We start from the raw sequence: 22986 nt of genomic DNA, 5'->3' as shown, positions 1-22986 counted from the left end.
TCTCTCTTGCTCAGATATGAAATTCAGCATGTATTGGCACTGCAGGGAGATGTATGTTTGATGTATTACTTTCTGAAGAGGGAAGAGAGTAGCTCCGTGTGTTGGGGCAGCACTCTACTGCAGCAAAGAAGCTTTCCTAAGGTAGCGTTCCTTAGAACTGGCAAGGTGTGCACAACTTGGCTGCCATAGCTTTTTTTGCATCATCTTGTGCCACACACACATAGCATATAAGGTGTCAGGCTACTTTCTGGTCCTGGAATAAGATATGCATTAAGGAACCATACTGTCCTGGAGACGTGGGTGTCATGGTAGGGTTGTTTCAACTGAATAAACCTGATACCATGTGTGAGATTGGCAGATGTCTACTTTGTGCTATAAATTATGGAATCATTTAGGTTGAAAAAGACCTGTATGACAGTGTATTTAACAGCTGACTTGTTTCACCTGAGGTATGACTATATTACTGTAGGAATAAGGAATAAGGCAAGGGGTGAATTAAGGAGGAAAAAAATAGAAGGGACAGAAGAGAAAAAGTGAATGTCAAAAGAAAAATCGAAGGAAAAAATGAAGGCAGAAAAAAATTATGAGATAATAAGTAGCATATTTAAAGGTGAATTTTGCTAGATTCAATTATATGGATGGAAATAGGCTCAAATAATAAATAGAATATTATAAACAAAATATATGGTGGTGTTTCTTTTCTGATGCATTCCTGTCTGTTGACTCTGAAATACGAACTGAAAATGAAGAAACTGTATCTTGAAGAAGCATTTTAAATGGCTTACATTTTTCTTCATTGTGTATCAAAATATATTGATTTATAGAAATGACAATAAACTGTTCTTGCAGAAGATACATTGTAAGTTAATCTATTCAAACTGAAGATGGTGAAGGATCTAGAGGGCAAGAAATGTTAGGAGTGGCTGAGGTCCCTTGGTTTGTTCAGCCCAGAACAGAGGAGGCTTAGGGGCCTCATGGTGGCCTACAGCTCCCCATGAGGGGAGTGGAGGGGCAGTGCTGATCTCTGCTCTCTGGTGGCAGTGACAGGACCTGAGGGAATGGCATGGAGCTGTGTTAGGGGAGGGTCAGGGTGGGAGTTTGGAAAAGGTGCTTCACCAGAAGGTGGTCGGGCACTGGAACAGGCTGACCAGAGCGCCAGTCATGGCCCCAAGTGCTGGAGTTCAAGGAGTGTTTGGAAAATGCTCTCAGACATAGGGTTTGAATTTTGTATGGTCCTGTGTGGCGCCAGGAGTTGAACTTGATGTTCAGCTCCTCAGTGTAGGTCCCTTCCAACTTGGATATTCTGTGATTAAAAGAAAGTAGCCAGGGAGTACAGTATGTTTACCAAGATAGGAACTACTAAGCCAGGGCATTTTACTCCAGTTTTGCAAGTTAGGTGAGGTGTTGTTTCCTTTTGCAATCAAATACCTTGAACCCCAAGGTTGCCCTCATGCAAATCTGTGTAATTTGTTGCTGTCTCATAGAAGACTAATGAGCACAATAAGAACAATGGGGACTTTCTTCAAAATGGTGGATAGTTAAGTAGTGTTTATTCAAGGTGGTGCTTAGCTACCATACTTGCACAGATTTTAGTTTCCAGCACGTTTTTGCTAGGTCTGTATTAGAAAACTACTGAGGCATAGGCCCACTCTCTGGCCATGAGGACAGTTGGAGTGATCTGGTTATTTGCATTACATTTGGACATACGAAATACTTAGAATTGATGGAACATCTTGGGGCACCACACTCCCAAATGGATTATGAGAAATTTGCTAAACAAGTTCAAACTTCCACACGAAATACATTTCTTACTGTCAGTTCTTACTGACAGTTCCTTTATGTCACAATAATTGGCATTGTAGTAGTACCCTGGTAAAAAAATGACCAAGGAGCATTAATAATAATGACATTCAGAGGCTTAGCAGACAGTTCACAGACGTCTAGAACAGTAGAATCGCTTAGTGTTAATTCAGTGCCTAAGTGCTTTCCCCAGATCCTTCTTAGAACCCGTGCAAAGTATTTGTTTGTTCTTTGCCAGGAAGAAATTTATTTCCAAATTACTTTGCAGACTCCTATTCTGAATTTATTTCCATTCTTTTTCTAATTCAATTTTATTCTCCTAGGACATGGCCTCATTTGCTAGTGCCCATGGAGGAACAACTGCCAGGTCCTACATATGCTGCTGGAACGTAGTTCAATAGGCTATAAAATATTAGAAAGACACAAGTCACTGTTTTCCAAATCAAGTTTGCAAACAATACACCTACCAATGAAATTACAGAGAGAAGCATTTATTTGTTAAGAACAAACAGTGTTGAGTTCTGCAGAACTCCATTTTGTAATTTTTCATTGTCCTCTGGCTGTAGAGTTGAAATATGGTAATGGAGAATGGGTTATAGCTAAGACTGAGGTTCCTTTTTATCTTACTTCTTAATATAGTGACATTTTTTATTCAGAACTTTTTTTCTTGTGAAACCTGGAGATTATGATTAGATGTCGTTGTATACATTATATAATTCCCATAAAAGAAGTGCAGTTGTCACAGAGTCAGGATTACATTATGGGAGGCTGAGCCCAGATGGAATAGCTTTCCTTTAACGTTTTCACCAGGGTATTCTTACATTACCTTTAAAGCATTCAGATTTTTTATTATTGTGCTTTGTGGCATGACTTTGTGACATGTGAAGTTCATTACTTTTCTTGCCTTCTCCAAAGAATTTTGAGAATACTCAACCTTTGTTTTTATGGCCATTTTTTGTCAGTGTACATGGTACTAGATGTTTACCCTGTGTTAGGGAAGGCAAAGTCCAACGGGAGCACCTGGATCAGAAGATGATCTGCAGTCCTTGCTTACAAGATTTAGGCCTAGTACGAGATTATTCTAATTGTTACGGTACAGTGTTTTGAATAAAGCTTGTCATGCATGGTTTTCAGATTTGAGCTAAGGAGGATATTTTCAGCCCAAAATATCGAGTGCTTTGGAAACAGCCTAACACATTGCTTAACATTCAGTGAGAAGCTAGTATCAGCATCAGCCACAGGTTAAATGTGTTAAACCTTATTGTTGAGATGATGGACTTCAGAGTTCAGTTCTAAGCTTTATTTCCCAATCCAGTAATTCTTCCTTTGCAGTTGAAGAAGCATCTACTGGGGAAAGTGGGGAAGATGAGGAAAAAGAAAAGGAGAGAGCTCCAGTAGAGCAAGCTGTGAAATCAGATGGGGAGAGAGACTGGTAAAACCAGAGCCGGGGTGCACTGATGTTGTGGAAAGTTTGGTTCAGAGAATTTTCCTGATGAGTCATTTGTTCTGGAATTAGCTGAGGATGCTGCCCTTCAACAGTGAGACTCTGGGAATACCCATATTCCCAAGAGCACGTGGCTGAAATCCTTCTATTACTTAGTGGCTTTCTTTTTTTTTTTTTTTTTTTTTTAGTTTAGACTTGGTTCTTGGAGGTCTGAGTAATGTTTGTTGTACAGATTCATAAATTGTTTTATATTAATAATCTTGTTGCTGTGTTGTGCCTAACTGCATGGATTAGATCCAGTTGCCCAGATTTAGAGGCTCCGTGCTCACAGAAACTGGCACAGTCTATTACACTTTCTTTGCCTTACTTAAAAAACTTATGGAGTCAGACACAGTTCATTCTTTGACAACTTCAGGACTGTGAATATAATGATGCTATGAGGACAGAATTGTAGATGTAGGTGAAGATAGGCCAGTACTATAGCAGCAGCTACAGACATTAGTTATTTTCTAGGGGTAAGCCCACATATTTGCAAATGATGTTGTTGACAAGTAGCAGGAAGACTTATTTGAATAATTGTAATTATGAGAAGTGGGTCTTACCATGTCATGTGGCTGGAAATGCATGTGGCATTAATATCATACAGCTGTTTCTCTTTTCTTTCTTTTAGTCAATCCCTTGATGAAACCAAGTGTTGTCACTCGCCATGGTTAGCAATTTAGAAGAGAAAGATGTGGTGGGGTGACACTCAGGTCTTCAGCAGTGACAGCAAAGATTTTGACATGCGGCAGTAAAAAAGGCCCCAGGAAAGAGGTCTGGTCTGCTTCTGTGACTATTAGTCATTATGATCAAACTGTAAAAACAAAAAATATGAGCCACAGCAGAAGTCTGAGAAACAGACAAAGAAACAATCCTGGATTTCATCGAACCCCTGAAGATAGTATGACTTCATGTTTTAGCTTTGGGAAAATGATAAAATTGAAGCTGATAAATGGCTTGTGTTAAACATCTTGTATTTGGCTTGTGTTTTAGTTTTTGGTATACTTTATTGTAAAACTTTTTAAATTGCTCCTTCTCAGTATGGGTTTTGTTTGTTTTGGCTAAGACTAGCTGACATAGTTATAGTGCAGCAAATCTCTATTCTGTCTGAATAGCTCATGAACAGGGAGCACGAAAGAAAACATGACTATGTAGCCAAGCTAGTATTGCATAATTGGAATGTGTCTGAGTTTACTGTGACTACTCTGGCTCATCTGATGGTATTTTCTGTTTTTCTCAAGAAAAAGTGGCTTTTATGTATATATACTGTCTTATGAGGAGAGTGGGGGGTTTAGGGAACTGTTTCTCCTTGTTTTGTAAGAAATAAAAATAAATTAGGTAGTGGATTTATGTCGTGTAGAGGATTACAAACCTACTTTGTCATCTTCATGCTGTGGCTCTACTTTATGATGTGAACCCAAACCATCCCCCATATTGTGTAGATACAGACAAGACACTGGTGTATATTACAGCATGTAAGAGTCTTGTAAGCATGTCGTTACATGAAATGTTTGATAATAGCTGACTTTGTTCCTCTCTGAAATAATCCTTTGAAGACTTGAGGTTTTCCATGTCCCTACAATGCTCTGTCCTCTATGTATATAATAAGAGGTCCATCTCCTTCTCTTTTGCTTCACTTCTTCCTTTTTGTTCTTTTGCGACTAAGAGAAGAAAATGCTTAGGTAAATAAATGCTGGCCTCCTGGATGACTCCTGCAAAGTTGATTTATAAAGCTATATAACTTACACCAGTCAGTAAAGACATAAGAAAATGGTTTTTCTGCTATCATTGCTCACATTTCCATCAGTCTAAATCTTTAATTTTAACGGAGTGTTAGTGTACCAAGTAACAAAAATGTTGGAAGGCTGGATAACACACTGAGAACTGGATGATGCAAGTTAATAATTGTCTTTTCCTGCTGCGATCTCTAGGACTCCATAGAAGGACTGAATTCTTGTTTGGTTGCAGTTGCTGGGGTGGTGTGGTGAGATCCCAACCATCTGAAATGAAAGACAGAATTCCCATATATTTTGACAAGTTTAGGATTTAATTCAGTGTGTTAGTTACTCATGGTCCTAGTAAATACAGTATACTGGTTCTTACATGGCCCAAAAATGTCAAATATGCTTTCTGTGAGTCATGGCTTCATGACACAAGTAAGGCAAAACAGCTCTCTGGAGCTAAAAGGGTTTTAGTTCAAAGCCATGAGAATCAGTTTCCACTAATCAGTTGCCATCTTGAGACCCCTAAAGCCTTCTGGAATGTATTTCTGGAAAGATGACTTGCTAGTTTATCTAAGCTGTGCTACAGTGATATTTTTGTTGTTGTTTTAATATTCATAAACTTATGCTTTTATCAGCTGGATTTTGAAACATCTGTCTTTCAAATTTCTAAATGATGTATCTAACATGCCTGGTTAGAAGAGCAGTAAAGATTATTTCCGTCTACCTTCTTTGATTATAATAGAATATTATGAATGGTTAAGTAAATTAATCAAGGTATGAAATAGATGTTTGATTTTCTTACTTGCGGTAATGGAGAAGATTTCTCATACGGTCCAGGACAAATACTTTTTAGAGAACTTTTAGAAGTGCCTTAACACTGATATGAAAGACTGTCTGGGGCCACTAAATCTCAGAAGGTCAGATGTTCGTTTGGCAAAAAGCTGCCCATTCATGAAAGCCGACATCCCCCACTTCAAAAATAGTAGAAAAATCTCAGTAACCTTTAGATCCCAGTCAGCTTAAGCAATAAGCTTAGAGTTGTAGGAGGGATTGTAGAAACGTGCTGATAATGTACTTTCCTTCTTCTGGTTCTGCAGTTCCATCCGCTGGGACAGAATCACTGGAATTTTCTGCCTCTCTATGACATGACCTGCTGCTTTGCATGCTATAATGCTGTGAGGGTAAGAGGTCTGTGCTAACAAGGCTTCTCTCAGAATGTGCTCTGATAGCTATTAGCTGCATTTTGGAGTAAACCTATTAAGTCATTTTATCTGCTCAGTAGTGTTCAGTGAACCAGAAAAAAACCCTTCCTCCCCAGTTTGGATGTGAAAAGAGGTGACAGGGTGTGCACACGTCCATTCCCACAGTGTCACTAGGCAGTGGCTGAGGTCTTCATTGTCTCTGCCATAGGTAAGAATTTCGGCAGCTGCCAAGGTGAATTTGTGCTGGCTGTGAGTTTGGTGGTTGGGATTCAATAGGCCCAAAGTGTGGTCTTGTAGGAAATAGCTTTAGAAAAAAACAGTTGTTTAAGCAGGATAAAAGCTGTTGCACTCCCGTGCTGAACAGTTTGTACTGTTAATGTAATTCAACCACCAGTATTAAATTTGTAGTGCATTTCTGAGCTCTTTTAAATGTGGAGCTGTATACCTAAACCTTATATAGCCGTATATAGAAATAATGTGTTCAAGTCATAGTGGTCTCACTCTAGAAACAGAGTTGTAAGAATCAGATGATGAGGGTCTTGTTCTTGTCTTTAGCAGAGGTGTGCTATGTCTTTGGATGGCTTGCCTGATTCTGCCTTCCTGAAAGTGCAAAGCCACCTCATTCATGTATTGGTCTTATTCCTTCAGAAAATATGGTCTCTAGTGTCTTTTCCCTCAGTTTGCCTTTCTACAAAATGAAGGCATATCTTTGTGAGGCTTATCAGTCATAAATACTCATGAGGGTTTTTTGAGACCTTTGAATGAAAAGTGCTACACGAAATCAAATCAGTATTATGTATGCTGACTGAGAAGAGCTCTGTGAATGTTGCTGCCTGAGCAGAATCAAACCGTAGAAGCTGTCTTCATGCACCAAAATGTACTGGAAATCAAAATATTTAAACAAAAAATAACAATTGAAATTGGTTACATTTTTAATAGTGAGAAGAATTAATTCTTTAAGTGCCTCCTAAGAGCTGAGTTGTCTCTTTTTTAAAATCAATACTATCTTTCTGGAATATCTAACTTCAGGAGAAGTTATAGGCTTGACACAGAAATTGGAGTTAAATATGATTAGTTATTTATGCAGTGCACACAGACAACAATGATCTTTTCTGTCCATGAGTATGTTTATTCTTTGGTGGAGCAGTCGTATGTTTGTGAATAAATAGTACTTTTCTATCAAAGCTATTATTTTAAATTTATGATTTAAGTTCATTATTTAGTCAAACATAACGGCTTAATGTTTATTTAAGGCAAGAATTTCCAGCTGTTTTGATAAAAAGGTGTTGGAGAGACTGATACTGAAGGGAGAATGCTGCTCTCCAGTGTGCAGCTTCTTGGATAAAATTTAGATTGCACAAGCTCAGTGTAGTGAATGGAACAAATGTGGCTGAGTCGTTTTGAAGTTCCCCAGACACACCACACCGTACCTTTAGTGCATTATTTATGCATGGCAAAAGTTGATACTGTTAAGCGACAAAATTCAGTTCTCCATGGTGATGCCTGAGATAATAAGGGCACCAGACATGGGATGACTTTCACAAGTGTACTCTGGATGAGCTGGTGCAGATGTAAGGCTGGATAATTTCCACAAACTCTGTCAGGTCAGGAGCAGCCATCCCACTACAAGTTTACGTTTAATGTGCAATACTTCATACTAGCAATTTGGTAATATTTTTGATGACTCACATGTGTCTTGTACAGCACACAACTGGATCATTTCAGCACTCTCTAAACTGTTTTTAAGTTGAAATAGCAATCTTTCTTTTGTCTTCCTTTGCATCCTGTAGAAAAATTAATGGAAATTGTATTCCTGATTGAATGTTGGAGTTAACCCTGCAATGAGCAGGATCTTGGACTAGGATCTTGGACTAGGTGACCACTGAAGGTCTCGTCCAGCCTAAATTGTTTTATTTAATGTGATTTAAGACGTGTGTTTGCTTTCTACGTGAGTAAGAATGAGTCTACAGCCTTCAGAGACATGTAGTTAGATATAAATATAGCTGGAGCCTTTCTAAAAGGAATCTGTGAGCATTTCTAGTGGCTGTGGAGATGAGGTTCGCTGTCTGTATCTCGCTTCTGTGAAGGTTATGACTTCTGCCCTCTGAAATGGAGCTCCTGCCCACATTCCTGGAATAACTGAGAATTTACCTATTAATTACAATGGGACCAGATTTTCATATACATAATTAAATAGCATAAATGATTTACTCATTCCAAATTCCTTTTGCTACCCAAAACTCTAGGGGACATTACCAAACCCTTTTAATTTGCAACGAGCATGGAGCCAAGCCTGAAGTCTGATTGTCATGCTTTAATGTGAGCAGACTTGATTATTTTTCAGATTCTTAATTCAATATGATTGAACAGTCCTTTTTCTGACATGTCTTCTTTCAGAAGATAAATCATTTGTATGAGAAAGATTGTCAGAATCTTGTGTAAAACACCCAAAATTATCCTCGTTCTTTTCTAGGTGGGTTGGCTAATAATGGGGAATTTGTGTATTAGTCTGCAAAATCTATGTTATGTAAAGAAACTCTTTGTGAACTGTTTTTTACTTTAAATGGTATTTTACAATTTTGCGCCGAACAGATGACTCTTAATATTTTTCAACTTGTGTGTATCCTATTCTTCTACGCTATCACAGAGTTTAAACAAAATTAGTCATTGCAGAACTGATATCCCAGGTATATTATAGCAAATGTGCATAGAATTTATATGTATACAGGAGTTGCAGATTTGTAAATATCCAGTTAAAAATATTTTCTATGTATTTTCTCCCAGTCTCATTTAGAAGGCAGCCAAGCAGTTTTTGGTGAAGTTTTCATGAAGCCATCACATACAAGACTGCCCTGTTCAATACAAGACATAAGTTATTCAATTCTGGCTAAAATTACAACCAAAAATTTAGAGATAAATTAACAAAGGCATGGGAACCTGGCAGCATTTTAAGTGGACTTTGGAAAAGGAAGTAATTTCCTTCACAGTGATACTGTCACGAATCTCAAAAAATCATACAGGAAATGACATTCAGTGTGATCATTTCAGTATTTCTTGTGGTCCATGGGAGAATCAGCTCCAGGATCTGCTGGATCAGATACTGTCAAGCCATTGTGGTTTATTTTCATACCTAGCTAAAAGATCAGCGTAGTTTTAAACACTATGAATTGCAGGTTTGATTATCTTTCAGAGCAAAACGTTTGCAATCATTTAGGTCGTCCTAAGTTAAATTTCATCTTTCTTGTGAACTAAAGGCATCAATGAAGGGTGAAGGTGGAAGAAAAATGTTGAAGAAGGATAACATCTTTAGTAGATATTCTTGAAAAATATCTGCAGGGAGAAGACAAGAATTGCTGAAGAATGACAAATTTTTGTAACTGTTTTTTCATTATAATATTCAGGGAAAGGAAAGCAAGTCGTATTCTGTTTGCATTTTTTTCCCCCAGTGAACTATGGGAGATTTCATTATGCTCAGTTTGACTTTAACTGCAAAAGCTGTTCATCTGGAGTACTTGTAATGATTGTTAACAGTGGCTCCGTTTGAAGTTGAAGTACTGAGAACAGAGAAAGTAGGAGGCTTTACAGAGAGAACATCAAGTAGCCTTGATGTGGGGACTCAATTTTTTCATAATGATTTAAAAATGGTCATTCTAGGTTAACGTAGTTTTCCTGAAAATCTAAGAATTTATGTTTAATGCATGTAGTTTAATTATTTTGATAATTGTATGCTCTGAATTGCTAGGCTTTGCTGTCAGAGATACTTGGACTTAATACGCTTGCCCCAAATCTAATTTAACATCAAATAGTTAGGAAATAGCAAGTGGACAGCAGTGGACCATAAAGATCTTCCCTGAGAACTGTTCACTTCATGTCCAGCTTAATCACATGGGTTTATAAGGATTTTGTCAATCACGCTGAGCCATGCTGAAAGATGACTCTCATTGGATGAATATGGATAAGCACTGGATTTCAAAATGTGAGGACAGCCGTAAGGAGTGATTTATCTTGCACTTCCTTTAGGATGCAGATTCCTCAGGCAAAAGGCTAGTTTGGTACCAGCATGTGGAAGGTAGGACTATTAGTTTTCAAAAGAGCCCTTCATCTAATAGCTGACTGTGCAAAAAGTGGTTTGTTCTGTCTACACATTGCGATGTCAGACATTTTATTACCTGCTTAACTTGCATCATGCCATCTGGAGAAAATACTGCCTCTGCAAAAAGAAATATAAAAGTGATGTTTTATCCAAGGCAGTAGGACTCTACCTGCTTTTTATTGTTGTTTGTTTTTTGTTAGCTGTATCTCAGAGTTCAGATTACAGCACCTCACTGCATGATGTAATTGTGCCCAAAGGCTGCAATTCTGGTTTGTAACGGAAGGGGAAAGGACTTACTATGGCCTGCTCAAAAGATGTTGGTTCTCTATTCAGAGGCCTGACAACAAAGACTATCTGATGATTATTGTAAAGTATATGCTAATTATGTTATAAACCCAAGTGTTTGGTAATACAGGCTAGCTTTATCTGTAAAGCTTCTAGTTTTATCTGAATGTTAGGATTTAGTCATTAATTTTTATTTATTGAAATCTCCACATTCACTGATTATTAATATAAAGTACATTTTATTTATTCCCAATTCTGTAAAAGCTATACTGCTGTTCACCTATAGCAGGCATTAATTCAGTACAGCGTCTTTAGTATTTATATATACTAAAGTTTATGATTTATCTTCAGCCAGGCAATCTGTTCAGTACTATGCTGTGTGAAACCCTTAAAGTCTTGGGACAAAAAAACTGAGTCATGGCAAATAGAAGCAGGGGAGGCTAAGGAGAAGAGTGAGAGCTCATACTGAGCTAGTAATATTATTAAGTCCTTGTTCTCCCTGTAATAAAATCTTATTTTACTTGCTCCTATTTTTAACATATTCTGCTTTGTACTGCATACATTTAGTGGACTTTAGTGTTTGCTTTGCCTTAAGGTTGCTTTGGATGAGGACCTTATCATCACTCTTAAGCAGACTATTTCTCTGGGGATATCGGGCAAAGTGAGCCTTTCACCATATACCCCAGAATATCATTCTACCAGTTAGCATTTTAGAATTACTTTGATAAAAACTGGCACAGGAGTTTTCCTGGTTCCTCTATGGAAGTGAGGAACTTACCAGCCCTGTTTCCAATAATTTGAATATGCACGCTAACACAGAAAAATAACCTTCTACAGAGAGCTCAGGCTTTGTTTCAAAGGAAGTCTGGAAGCAAGCCAAAGTAAGGCTTTTAGTGTACAGAAGCATATGACAACCCTAGGTTAAAAGGATATTCAAAGAAAATATTTTTCTCTGTGATCACACTATACTTAACTGCAGTCAGCTTGCTGAGCATGAAAATATATTACCGGTCCCTTCCAACCCAAGCCATTGTATGATTCTATGATACATCTTTGAACTAATATTAATATGAGGATTAGCTTCTCAGGATAGTCATTGCACTGTAGGAGAAAGTGAAAATGTAGGGAGAGTTCAGGGGAACTACAGATATATTCCATTCTTGTGGGGAATGTACACAGATGTGTCTTGAGGAGGAAAAGGGGTTGTTCTCTGCAGTCACCAAAGCGTGGTGAACTAAAGGCAATGTAGAGTTCTTCTTTATTTACTTTTTTTTTTTTTAATGGAACTTTTTAGGAAAATCAAAGGTATAAAGTGGTGAGAAAAAAATAATGTACTTAAGGTTTAAGAAACAAATACTTCCTTTGAGATATGGACTGCTTTTTTTTTGTTGTTTGTTTGTTTGTTTGTTTAGCACAGTGCTGATCGATGAATGAGCTTATAGGTGCCATTGTGCCTGTGGATTACGTGCTGCTAATAACCTCATGGCTGAACCATTTTCATAAGTTAAAAATGGTAGAAACTTTACACAGGACTACTTATAAACATATTTATTCAACTTTTTGTTCAAGTATTTCCTTTTGACTCATTCTGTCTGGTCAAAGTTGTCACTCTCTCAAATAAAATATCAGCTTGGAAAAATCATATAGCTCATCTGTTTTGTTGATAAGCAAAACCATATGAAATTTCACATATGATTAGATCTGCCAGTTTCCATGGAATGACAGAATTTTTCCCCACATGCCAAACAGTAGAATAGAAAACTGTAGTATTCTGGGCTCACTTCTGCAAATTCTTGCCAGTTCTAGCTGCCTTTAGTCACATAAAAAATCACTCTGATTTTAAAGGAGGCAATTCCAGGAATTTAGATTCACTAAAGGCATTCTCCTTCTGTCAGTAATGAACAAATTCCAACATCCAAATTGTAAGACTGTAATTTTATTTTACATACAGTGTGCAGTAACTCTGAAGAATTTGCTGTAATAGTTCTGTGACCTCAAAATGAAGAAGAAAGCTACTGGAGGTAAGTAGACATTTACAAATTAGGCTCTCTGTAGAAGTTTATGCTAAATTTGTAAACATAAAGCATTCTTTTGTCACTATAGAAATAATAATTTAAGTTCCATAATTCCTTAGGGTACATTAAAATGAGTCTTTTACTTTTCAGGGTTATGAAAAGATCAGCATTTTTAAGTTCCACAGCAATTATCATTGTATTCTTTAATAAGCCAATTTAATGCTGAAGCATGAATGTTTAAAAATGAATAACAAGAATGGATCTCTTAGGGTTTGAAATGGACAGCCTCCAAAGACTCCTAAGCTTATAAATAATAAACCCTAGTAGCAGTTATTTTGAAAAGGCAGCAAGCCACACATCGGGCATTACTGACAAGAAAAAAAAAAATTGAATCACATATAACATTCTGATCCCATTTGAACTGATGACAACTTCCTGTTGCTTGAACTTAAGATTTAACCTTTTGTCTTGTTATGTACTTTCAAAGCACATATGTAGTCATTCAGATATGTAATTGCTAAGACAGATGATTGAAAGTTATGCAGGGCTTGCAAAATGTAGTTGATGGACAGATAGAAAATCTGGAGAAGAATGTTAACCCTAGCACTTGCTAGCTGCCCTACCTCTTCCTCACTAAATTTTTCTCCCAACTTAGGTCAATACATGTAACAGTTCAATAACTAGATGGCTGATCAAAGTGTGAGCTTCTTCAACTTGTAGCTTACCTTGACTTACCTCTGTGTTTTGTCTGAGATAAATAAGATGGTTTGCTTTAGTGTTATCATCCAAATCCTCAGCGATGTTACAGGGAGCAGTGAGCTCCTCTCAGTATGGATTAGGTTTTTTAAAAATGGAAGGCGTAGTATGGGGCATGTAAGAAGACCGTGACAGTACTTAAGCAATGTTGTTATGACTGCAGGATTGAAGGCATCAGCTTAAGCAAGCTGTTAAGGACTGTTAGGAATGGCCTTTGCCCCCAACAGCTCCAGAGCCTGGCGATTCCTCCTGCCCAACTGCTTGTTCCCAGCCTGGGTTGTCCTGAAACCCACAGGTCTCCATCCCAGACCAATGGACACGGCTGCTGCTTTCTCTTTTGCAGGTTCCACTAGTAGTGAGGCTGAATGCATATCCCTGGGACATGCACTCAGTCACATCCAGTCACACAGACTGCTGTAGGCAAGATGCTGTCTTCAGCAGTACCCACATACTGTACTTCCAGGAGTGACATAACAGCCAGCTCCCTTCCTCCTTTTGGCTGGTAGGGAGTGACTTACCCAAGTCCACTCACCAATCCCCCCAGTTGCTGGCACTTCATCCTTGACTGGATAAAGTTAAGTGGAGGAGATGCTTTTTTTCTGTTTCCTTGATCTCCTCTTGACTGTCAAGCGCAGATCAGAAGCATGGGAAACGTTGTAGTGGTTACAATGCTAACTGATGCCATCTCCTAGCATTTTTGGCATAACAGATCTCTGTCTCAGATCTTACATTTCTTCCAGTAAAATTGACATCCAGAATGGTTCATCTCCTAAATAGGAAAAAAACGAAGGTTGAATAAAGAAAATGAAGAAAGCACATAGTACAGATACGACAGAGAGGATTAGGGGCGCACAGACCCAAGTACAGACAGTTATGGGGAAAAGGAAAGCGTGTACAGATCCAACTCCCTCCTGAAGGAAGAACAAAGAAACATGGCAGTATATTTTCAGGGATCCTTGGCAACTAAGCAAGAGGCAGTTAGACCCTTCCTGAGGAAGGAGGGAGATGCTGGCAGATGCTATTGAGGAGATGGCACCTAGGGAAGTAAAGGACTGGGAGTGGTGTAAGGAGACACCTTCTAGAGAAGCATCAAAAGGCATCCAAAAGAAACATCTGAAATGCTGTATGTCTCGTTTTTGAGCCTCCTCAAGGATTTGATAATCTGTGAGTATAATCAGCATTATGTACTATGTGTTACAAGATGTATTTTTCTTAAGAAATGTAAAAGGCATCCATATTAACAGTAAGTACTCAAGTACGTGGCCCCACTTGATTTTACTTGAACTGTTTGTAATAGAAATAGTAAGGGCTCCAGAGTGATTTCCTGTGAGCTACTGTAATATTCCTGCATTGAACAGAATGTAAATCACAGCAGAGTTTCTCCTGTGGTGTAGTTATATCCTGTAGTGTCACAGCAACAGAATCTAGCCCCAACCAGGCAAGTACTGACTATGTAAAAGAATGGCTGCAACTGTAGGTGAAACATCTGTATTCCTTGTTCAAGAATATAACCAAATTTCAGCCACGTCTTTATTAATATATTTCTTACAGGGGAGTTTTGTTTAGAATTTCTTTCTTTGTTGTGTTGGATTTTTTCCTCATCTCTGTAGATAACCTGATAGAATGTGTATGGCTTGAAACACAGCTGTGGATTCTTATGATAGCAGGATGCGGATGTTCTGTATTTGAATTCATTTTCAGATGTAACTATTTTGATAAACAGCATTCAGAGACTTTACATTGTCACCTAAGTGTTTTTCCACAAATGTGGAATGGAATCTTGAGTTCTGAGACATTGTCGAAAGTAATAAATCAGGTATGATGCTTTATTCACTAACACAGATGAACTGAATAATAAGCAACCAATATGAACATTTGTGGATGCTCTTTATATATTTTAAAAATCCTGTGAACAGCAGGAAAAACAGTCTGTTTAGAGATGGACATTATGTCCTTCTTTTCACTAGTTTTGAGGGCTAATCTAAGGTTAATGTATGGCTGCTTTATTCTAGCGAGTAAAGGCTTCATACTAGGCTTTTCATTACCTCTGATTTCTTGTAATTTCTTCTTTTCATTTCTTCTGATTAGGTACGCTCTAATATTGTAGAGATCTTAATTTGTCATAGTGCTCGCCACATTTTCATGCATATGAAACATCATCTTGGCTGAAGGAAATAGTCTATCTCAGACACTGCCAAGGGTTTCCTAGCAGGGAGTGTAGGGAGCACATGATTCAGTCATAGGCAGCATGGAGGACTTGGACCCATCTGTGTGGAAGATCTGCTTCATATGAAGCATGAGTGTGACTGTTTAAGACATCTGGCTGCTGGAATAACAGATTGCTTGGAAGATTTAAAGAGTTACTTGGTGGAGACATGGAGAGATATTTGACCAGCTTGGCCAGTGACTTCCAGTAGTAGTAGATCAGAGCCCTAAAAGTTTTGGAGATCTGAGCATAGGATGAGGACAGTGGGATTTGGCCTTGAGAAGTTACTTGTCCTCTAAAACTGTAATTAGTTTTATTTTTAAAAGTCCATTTTGTCTCCTGAATTTATAATTTTGGTTTTGAGCATGTGATCATTGGACTGCAAGGGGAGTAGAAAGAAGGGGCTACGAACATTCTAAGACATTCGTGAATGATGAATAGGAAAACAAATTCTGCAGGAGGTTGCACTGGAAAAATTTTAGGCATCTAAAAACATTAGAACTTCAAAAATCACTGATCTAGAATACGAATATCTTGGTAGCTGAATTACAGGTGCTCAGGCTTTCCTCTTCTTTGCCATTACGCTTTCCTAAGCAGTTTGGCTCTTGAAAATGGGATTTGTTATTTGCCTTTTGTCTGGCAGTTCAATAGACTAATACTGCATCATGCAGTTATCCTGAAGTCTTTTTCTGGAAGACGTATGCATTTTGTTTTTTTCTTTTCATTGCCAGTTTTATGGCACAAATGATTATGATGTACTTCTAGCTCAAATATGCATTGTCCGTGTATTAAAAAATATAAGAGGAGACAAAACGCATTGGAAATCAGTGTCTAACTTACGTTACAAATGTTGGAACTTGAGTGCTCCTGGAAATGGTAACACTTTTTATTTTGCATTTTCTATATTACTATGTAAAAAAATCTTAAAAATTGAAGTCTGAACAAATCACACAGGAAACAGGAATTTACTGTACAAAAAAAAATGACAAATACACAAAATTAAGAAAAAATAAACTGTGACCATTTTCAAGTTCTTTTTGTTAATTTAACCAGTAAAACAAGTAGTAGAAAATACTAAAAGTGTTCTTTTTTTTTTCTTTTTAAAATTAACTATGGTTAAGTTTTAAGAGGCTTCATCAAAACTTTGGCCTTGCCCTGATTCCTCTGTGGGTTTGTGAACTCATTGTGATCAACATCCCCATGATGTGTTGCAGGCTGAAAATTAATTTCAGATCTCCAAGAGCCAAAGTGCACACCACCTTGCAGTGTTTATCCCTGGCAATTTATAGGCCAATCCTGTGCCAATTATTATAGTAATTTTGCTACTGCTTTCAGTTGGAGGTCATCTAGGATTGTTATCCTTCGATGCTGACCTCAGTTCTAAGTGATATTTTATGTGTTATCATTTATCCCATGTCAAGTAATTGCAGTTATACACATGGTATTTTATACAAATTGAATAAAAGTGACTTTCATAATCAGAAAGCTGAATATTGTTACCAGTGTCAAAGGTGGGAAATAGAAGTGCATAGCAGTTATCAGTTACATTTGGGGTAGGTACAGTGGACATCTGCTGGTGCCAGGGCTATCTGCGATGATATATGGGCATGGAGAGAAAGTTAGCAGTTGTAGGATCATGAATTTAACCATAGCCTTTCACCTGTGTCTGGAGATGACATCTGTTTCCTCCATCTGTTCTATTCCTCTGCTTATCATCCCACGTATGATCCCAGGCTGGAAGCTCAAAACAAGGAACAAAAAGGACTTCAATGGAATTTCAGTTAATACTGCTCTGAAGTCCCCATGCTGCAGGCGGAGCTTCAGTGGGTACATATGGCCTTCTCTGAAGGGGAGGAAAATGCAGCAGGCTGCCATAAATTTTAATATCCTATGAGGAAGCTTTCCTGAGCAAGATTCTATCTAGGATACGATGTATATTGTCTGACATAAAATTGTAATGAAAATAAAATTTGGAAAGTCAGTTGCCCTTAGAGAATATCTATTTGTTGGAGCTTCCCGATTTAAAATAGCATTGCAGCTTCTGCTTAAAATTCCAGTCTTCATAAAATCCAGCAAACAGGAATACACAAAAAATTTGGCAGCCTGGAGTAGCTTGCAGTGAGAGAACAATGGGATACATTAAGGGCAAATAACTGGTCACTGCCATAAATATCTTCAGCAATTCTAATAAATCTACTGTATTTGGGCAGTGACTTTCCAGTTCTTGGCAAGCTTGTAGGATGTGCCATAGTAAAGACAAGAATTTGGAAAACCTCAGGGGGCAATCTTGGCTGCAGTCTGTGACAGGTGGTAATATATGCATCTGAGAATGGTTTACGTATTGTAAAAATGTTTCTGAAGAGCAGCATGATCTGGGGAGAGCGAAATCACATTTCATAAAAACAGTTAATTTTTTTAACCAGACAAATGTCAGTCCTGTGCAACGTTTTTCTTTCTTTTGACAGAAATTGTGTGATTTATAACATGAGTCATTCCGTACGTGCAATATTTTGGTTAAAAAAGTCACTTTTACGTGCAAAACATTTCACTCAGACTCAGTGTTGACAATAATATGAAAGAAGAGCTGCTGTAGTGTTTCTTTTCATCATCTTTTTATTTAACCATTGTCAAAAATTTGTAATGGGGTGAAACTAAAATAGAGAGTACACTACATGTATATTAAACAGCATTTTTGCTAATTAATGCTATTTGCAATAAAGGCAGTTTAGATTTTTTTTAAAATGCAACTCCATGAGCATCAATACTAAATTCAGCAAGTGGTTTTGGCTTAAATTAATAACAACTAAAAAAAGCAAAATTTGAAGCGAACAAAATATTTTTGGTGTTTTGAAAATGAAACCACTTCTTTTTTCTTCTCAGAAGGATGATATTATCCAAATTCAGCCTAAAAATAACTATATGGGTCGCTTTGAAAGTAATGCCTCATTTATTTCCATGAAAACTGCAACAGGTACAAAGACCACAATAACACTATTTGATAAAGCAAATTCTCAGCTACAAAACACTATTTTTCAACGTAGTCACCACCATTGTGGTGGGAACGATTGTTGTTGGGAACAATTGTTTATGAGGGCAGATAGTGATAGGACAAGGGAGAATGGTTTTAAACTGAGACAGGGGAGATTTAGGTTAGATGTTAGGAGGAAGTTTTTCACTCAGAGGGTGGTGATGCACTGGAACAGGTTGCCCAAGGAGGTTGTGGATGCCCCGTCCCTGGAGGTACTCAAGGCCAGGCTGGATGTGGCTCCGTGCAGCCTGGTCTAGTGGTTGGCAACCCTGCACTCAGCAGGGGGGTTGAAACTCAATGATCTTCGAGGTCCTTTTCAACCCAGGCCATTCTATGATTCTATGATTACCTATGCATTTTCACCATCGATGAACAACAGCTTGTGTGCTGCACTCATAAAGATCTGCATGGCTGTCCTGAGCATGACTTGTCTTTCATGTCACTGTTGCCACTGCTGAAATGCTTCTCCCACCACCTCACTGTGCTCACATCCACTCTTTGGTCTCCATTAACATTCAACAAGTGTTGATCAATTTAATAAGTGCTATTGTTTCCTCATGGAAGAATTCCAGTTACACACCTTTGCTTCATATGTACTTCCATGTCAGATACCGTTTCGTCAGACAGCCCCTTTGCTGCCATCTGTCACAAAAAGTAATGGAATATTGGCAGGAAGTTTCACCCTCTTCTGCCATACCACTGACATCCTCCTCTGATGTCCTGGGCTGACATAATAAAATCAGAGGCAGTATTTTTAGAGCAGTTCTTGTGTTTTTAAACTGGTGATAAGACACAGAAAAAATCTTTTGTTTGCCAAAGAAATAGTTTAGATTGATTATGATTTTGGTGAGAAAGCTGAAAGTTATTTATGTATAAGTCCACATGCTTTCCTATATGGTTACCTATTCATGATTACTGCAGAGCTGCTGTGCATAAAGTTTCTCAGCATAAGGGAAACTCAAAATTCAGAATGCTGAGGTGTGTTGCACATGTTGCTGAATGTCCTCTGTATTTGCTGTATAGCTATGTTTTTGTAAAACTGTACCACTGTTAAAAATTTTCATTCCTGCATGCCTTATTTTTTCATTCCCTGTGTTGTGTTGTCCACATTTTTGTAGTTTCCTAGTTATGACTGTGTGTGTGAAAGGAATAATTCAGAATATCCACAAAATAAACTTCCAGCCCATAAGTGAAGGCGTCTATCCTTGTTAAGGTCAATGCAGATTTTGCAACTGGTGTTAGTATTTAGAATTTTACCCAGTAGTGTCACAGCCTCCTTAGTTCTTGCGACTAAGTCATCATTTCTAATTTATTGTTTTCAATAATACCTCAGAATTCAGGATTCCATTCCACAAATATGGAATGGAAATACACTTAGGTGACAATGTGAAATGTCTCTGAATGCTATTTAAAACAATTAGAAATTGAACTAAAACACCTTTGCTCCCTATTGAGAGAGTACATGTGTAAATATATTTTGTCAGTATTTAAGAGATCTCATCATCAGTGTCTTCTGACCACAAGGTAGTTATTTGGTATTCATAACCCTACTTCATGGTAGATGAAAAACTTGATATTCTTTAACATCATTTTGTATTCCTTGCACATTCGAGATTTAAATAAAAGCTAATCATAATTTTATATGCACTTAGAAAAGTAGGATTGGGCTTCTAACTGTAGAGTATTTCTCTTTCTAATTTAGTTTAAATAAATTATAGTGAGCACAATCCTATCAGACATTTCCAGATCAAATTTTACTTGCCTTACTAATGCAAAATTCCTGATGAAAACTGTGAACTGAGTAAGAGTAGCATTTGCTTAACCATAAATCTTTGAAAAATGTTCTGATTCACAGCAGGTGATTTCAAGAGATAAGAAAGAGAAGAAGAGAGATAAAAATCGTACCTATTACTTTGAATTCTATTTGGAGATAATTAAGTTCAAAGGTACTGAAACAACATCAGCTATGTTACAGGGTGTCCTCCACACCAGAAAATGAAATTAATCAGTCCTTGACATATTAAGTTAAAATGAATTAGATGCAGACAAACCCTGTACTTTCGTTAGTCATGTCAAGATGCAAATATGAAGATATATATCTTCACATAAGTGTTCACAGATAAACAAAATAATTAAATTCACTGCTGTTATGCAACATATTTTCTCTAAGTACCTGTTATTTGATTTATGAGAGCACACAGTAGGTTCTTTATCTGTATTTTGGCTATGTTGATAAGAGAATTTAATTTTTGTTAATCTAAGGTATCTGGACTCTGGCAATGACTTAAGAAAATATATGTGTTTATGCTTAATGCAAAGAGTCCATCTAAATCGCTCTGGCTGCAGATTTATCTTAGTTTTAATAATGTTCCCCTGAGAGTATGGTATACAATCTGATCTCGGAACTTTGCAAATGTCAGTCAGAATGATTTCAGTGATGCCAGTTTTGTCCAGTGATTAGGAACTGAACATAGGTTTTATTTTGAATCTGTTCAAAGGATTTAACTAATTAATATCAAAGCAAAGTTCATTCTGAGCTTTTGCTTTATATTTTGAGATACTTATAGCAATGGAAAACATGTGAAAATTACCTATTAATTATAAGTGATTCAAAATTTAATTGATTTACTATTCTATTGTCAACTTGAGGGAATGCAAAATGGGAAGGAGTGCATTGCTACATTATAGTGGTAGTGATGTACATAATCCACTGTGATGTCCTGTGCTGTCTGGTGGACAGCAAAGAATCATGTTCAGTGTGTCTGCCCCATAGTGTTTACAGTCTAGAGTAGACATCTTTAGCTACTCTTCTCTTGCGCTGATGGATGGCAATGGGAAGTGGAAGAGACTATGAGAAACAGAATTTAGAATGGCAGTGGGAACATTCTCATAAGAACTCTTCTCATAATGGACAAAATTCTTGGAAGAAACCATATTGAAAAGATTGGACTTCAGTTGTAATGGACATGTAAGAGAAAGCAAGATGAACATACACAAATCTATGAGTAAAAGAAGGGAAAGACATGGAGCTTAATTAGGGGAAGGTCAAGTTTGGCTGGAAAAGGTTCTGCGCTGAGAAGGTGGTTGGGCACTGGCACAGGCTCTGAAGGGCAGTGGTCATGGCCCCAAGCTGCCAGAGTTCAAGGAGCGTTTGGACAACGCTCTCAGGCATAGTTGAATTTTGGGTCGTGCTGTGTGGAGCCAGGAGCTGGACTCGATATACCTTGTGGGTCCCTTCCAACTTGAGATATTCTTATAGAATATCTATGAGATAGCCTTGGGAGTGTTTCCCCTTTACCCTCATGAGAACCAGACCACAGTAAAAAAATAACAACTAATCAAAGGAAACTATATTTCATATTTAATGTTTGAAATAAAGAACTTTGTAAGCTTCAGAAGATCAGATAATTACTGAAAGCATTTCTAGCAGTTACAGTGAAAATTAAAACAAAGTCACTTTATGTTATAAGAAAGATAACTAGGGAGAAATTTGTTTTCTGTGGTTGGTATGCATTGCAACTCCCAACACAGGGATTCTTGCAAGTGTTACCTGATAGGAGGAAGATACGAGTTTTCGTGTGCTGCTGCCACAGTTCACCAGTGTGGTTTTCACAAAGTTTAGAGAAATGGCCAAGATTCTGTCTGCATTATAATAAAGGTGCCACTGATTTATCTGTTACAACTGCACAATTGTCCTGAACCTGGATTTTGTAAGTTTTTATACAGCAGATATATATGCTTTCATTATGTTATTATCAACTTGTAGTTTGGAATATAAGATGTTGTGTGTTCTCTGTTATGAAGGAGTCAGCTCCTTATGGTTAGAGAAAGACTTCAAGCCGTTTAGTGTTTGTTGAAGATAGTGGTGTTTTCTCCCTCCAACTTACGTTAGCTGAGTAAAAATGTCTTCAGGATTTGGAAGAACTAGTCTAGTTTTAGTTTCTGTGTAATCATAGCTAATCATAGTTGCTAAACATGTTAAATGGTTTCAGAAAATAACTGAGGTGACAGTGAGGAAAATAAAGGGCAGCATGGGAAAAAATCAAAATCCTAAGCAACCCAGAAATCAGCAAAGGTAAACAAGTATGAAAAATGTAGCCCTGTTTCAACTGTATGTGACAGGATCAAGAAAAGAGTTTTCCACAAATGTCCTCATAGGAATTAAAATCACCAATTAGTAAAAAAGTAAATTGCAGAAAGTGTAGAAATTTTAATGCCTCCAGTCCATTTGAAAGAACCGCTCTCATTCAACAGCACTTGCTTATGTGAGCTCCTTAGCATTTCTGAGTAGATCCTTTACATAAAAAACATCAGCAGGATTTCTCAGGGAAGGTAATAGGAAAATATTTGGATCCAACCCTAATGGATCCAATTCAGTCCTGATTTCCTGCTCC

At 37.6% G+C, this 22986-nt stretch overlaps 1 protein-coding gene across 5 annotated transcripts in view; it reads left to right on the top strand.

The window, feature by feature from the left end:
- Window positions 1–22986, top strand: part of TMEM200A (transmembrane protein 200A) — a 58256-nt gene that overhangs the window by 5297 nt on the left and 29973 nt on the right. For 2 of the 5 annotated variants that reach the window (XM_021391440.1, XM_021391439.1), the window contains exon 2: window positions 12539–12608. The exons of the other annotated variants lie outside the window; for them this stretch is intronic. The gene's annotated coding sequence lies outside the window, so the exon portion shown is untranslated. The remainder of the gene's footprint in view (window positions 1–12538; window positions 12609–22986) is intronic. 5 annotated transcript variants of the gene reach the window in all.

This window comes from Numida meleagris, chromosome 3 (genome assembly GCF_002078875.1).
Source record: "Numida meleagris isolate 19003 breed g44 Domestic line chromosome 3, NumMel1.0, whole genome shotgun sequence".
NCBI lineage: Eukaryota > Metazoa > Chordata > Aves > Galliformes > Numididae > Numida > Numida meleagris.
This window is presented reverse-complemented; position numbering and strand designations above follow the sequence as displayed.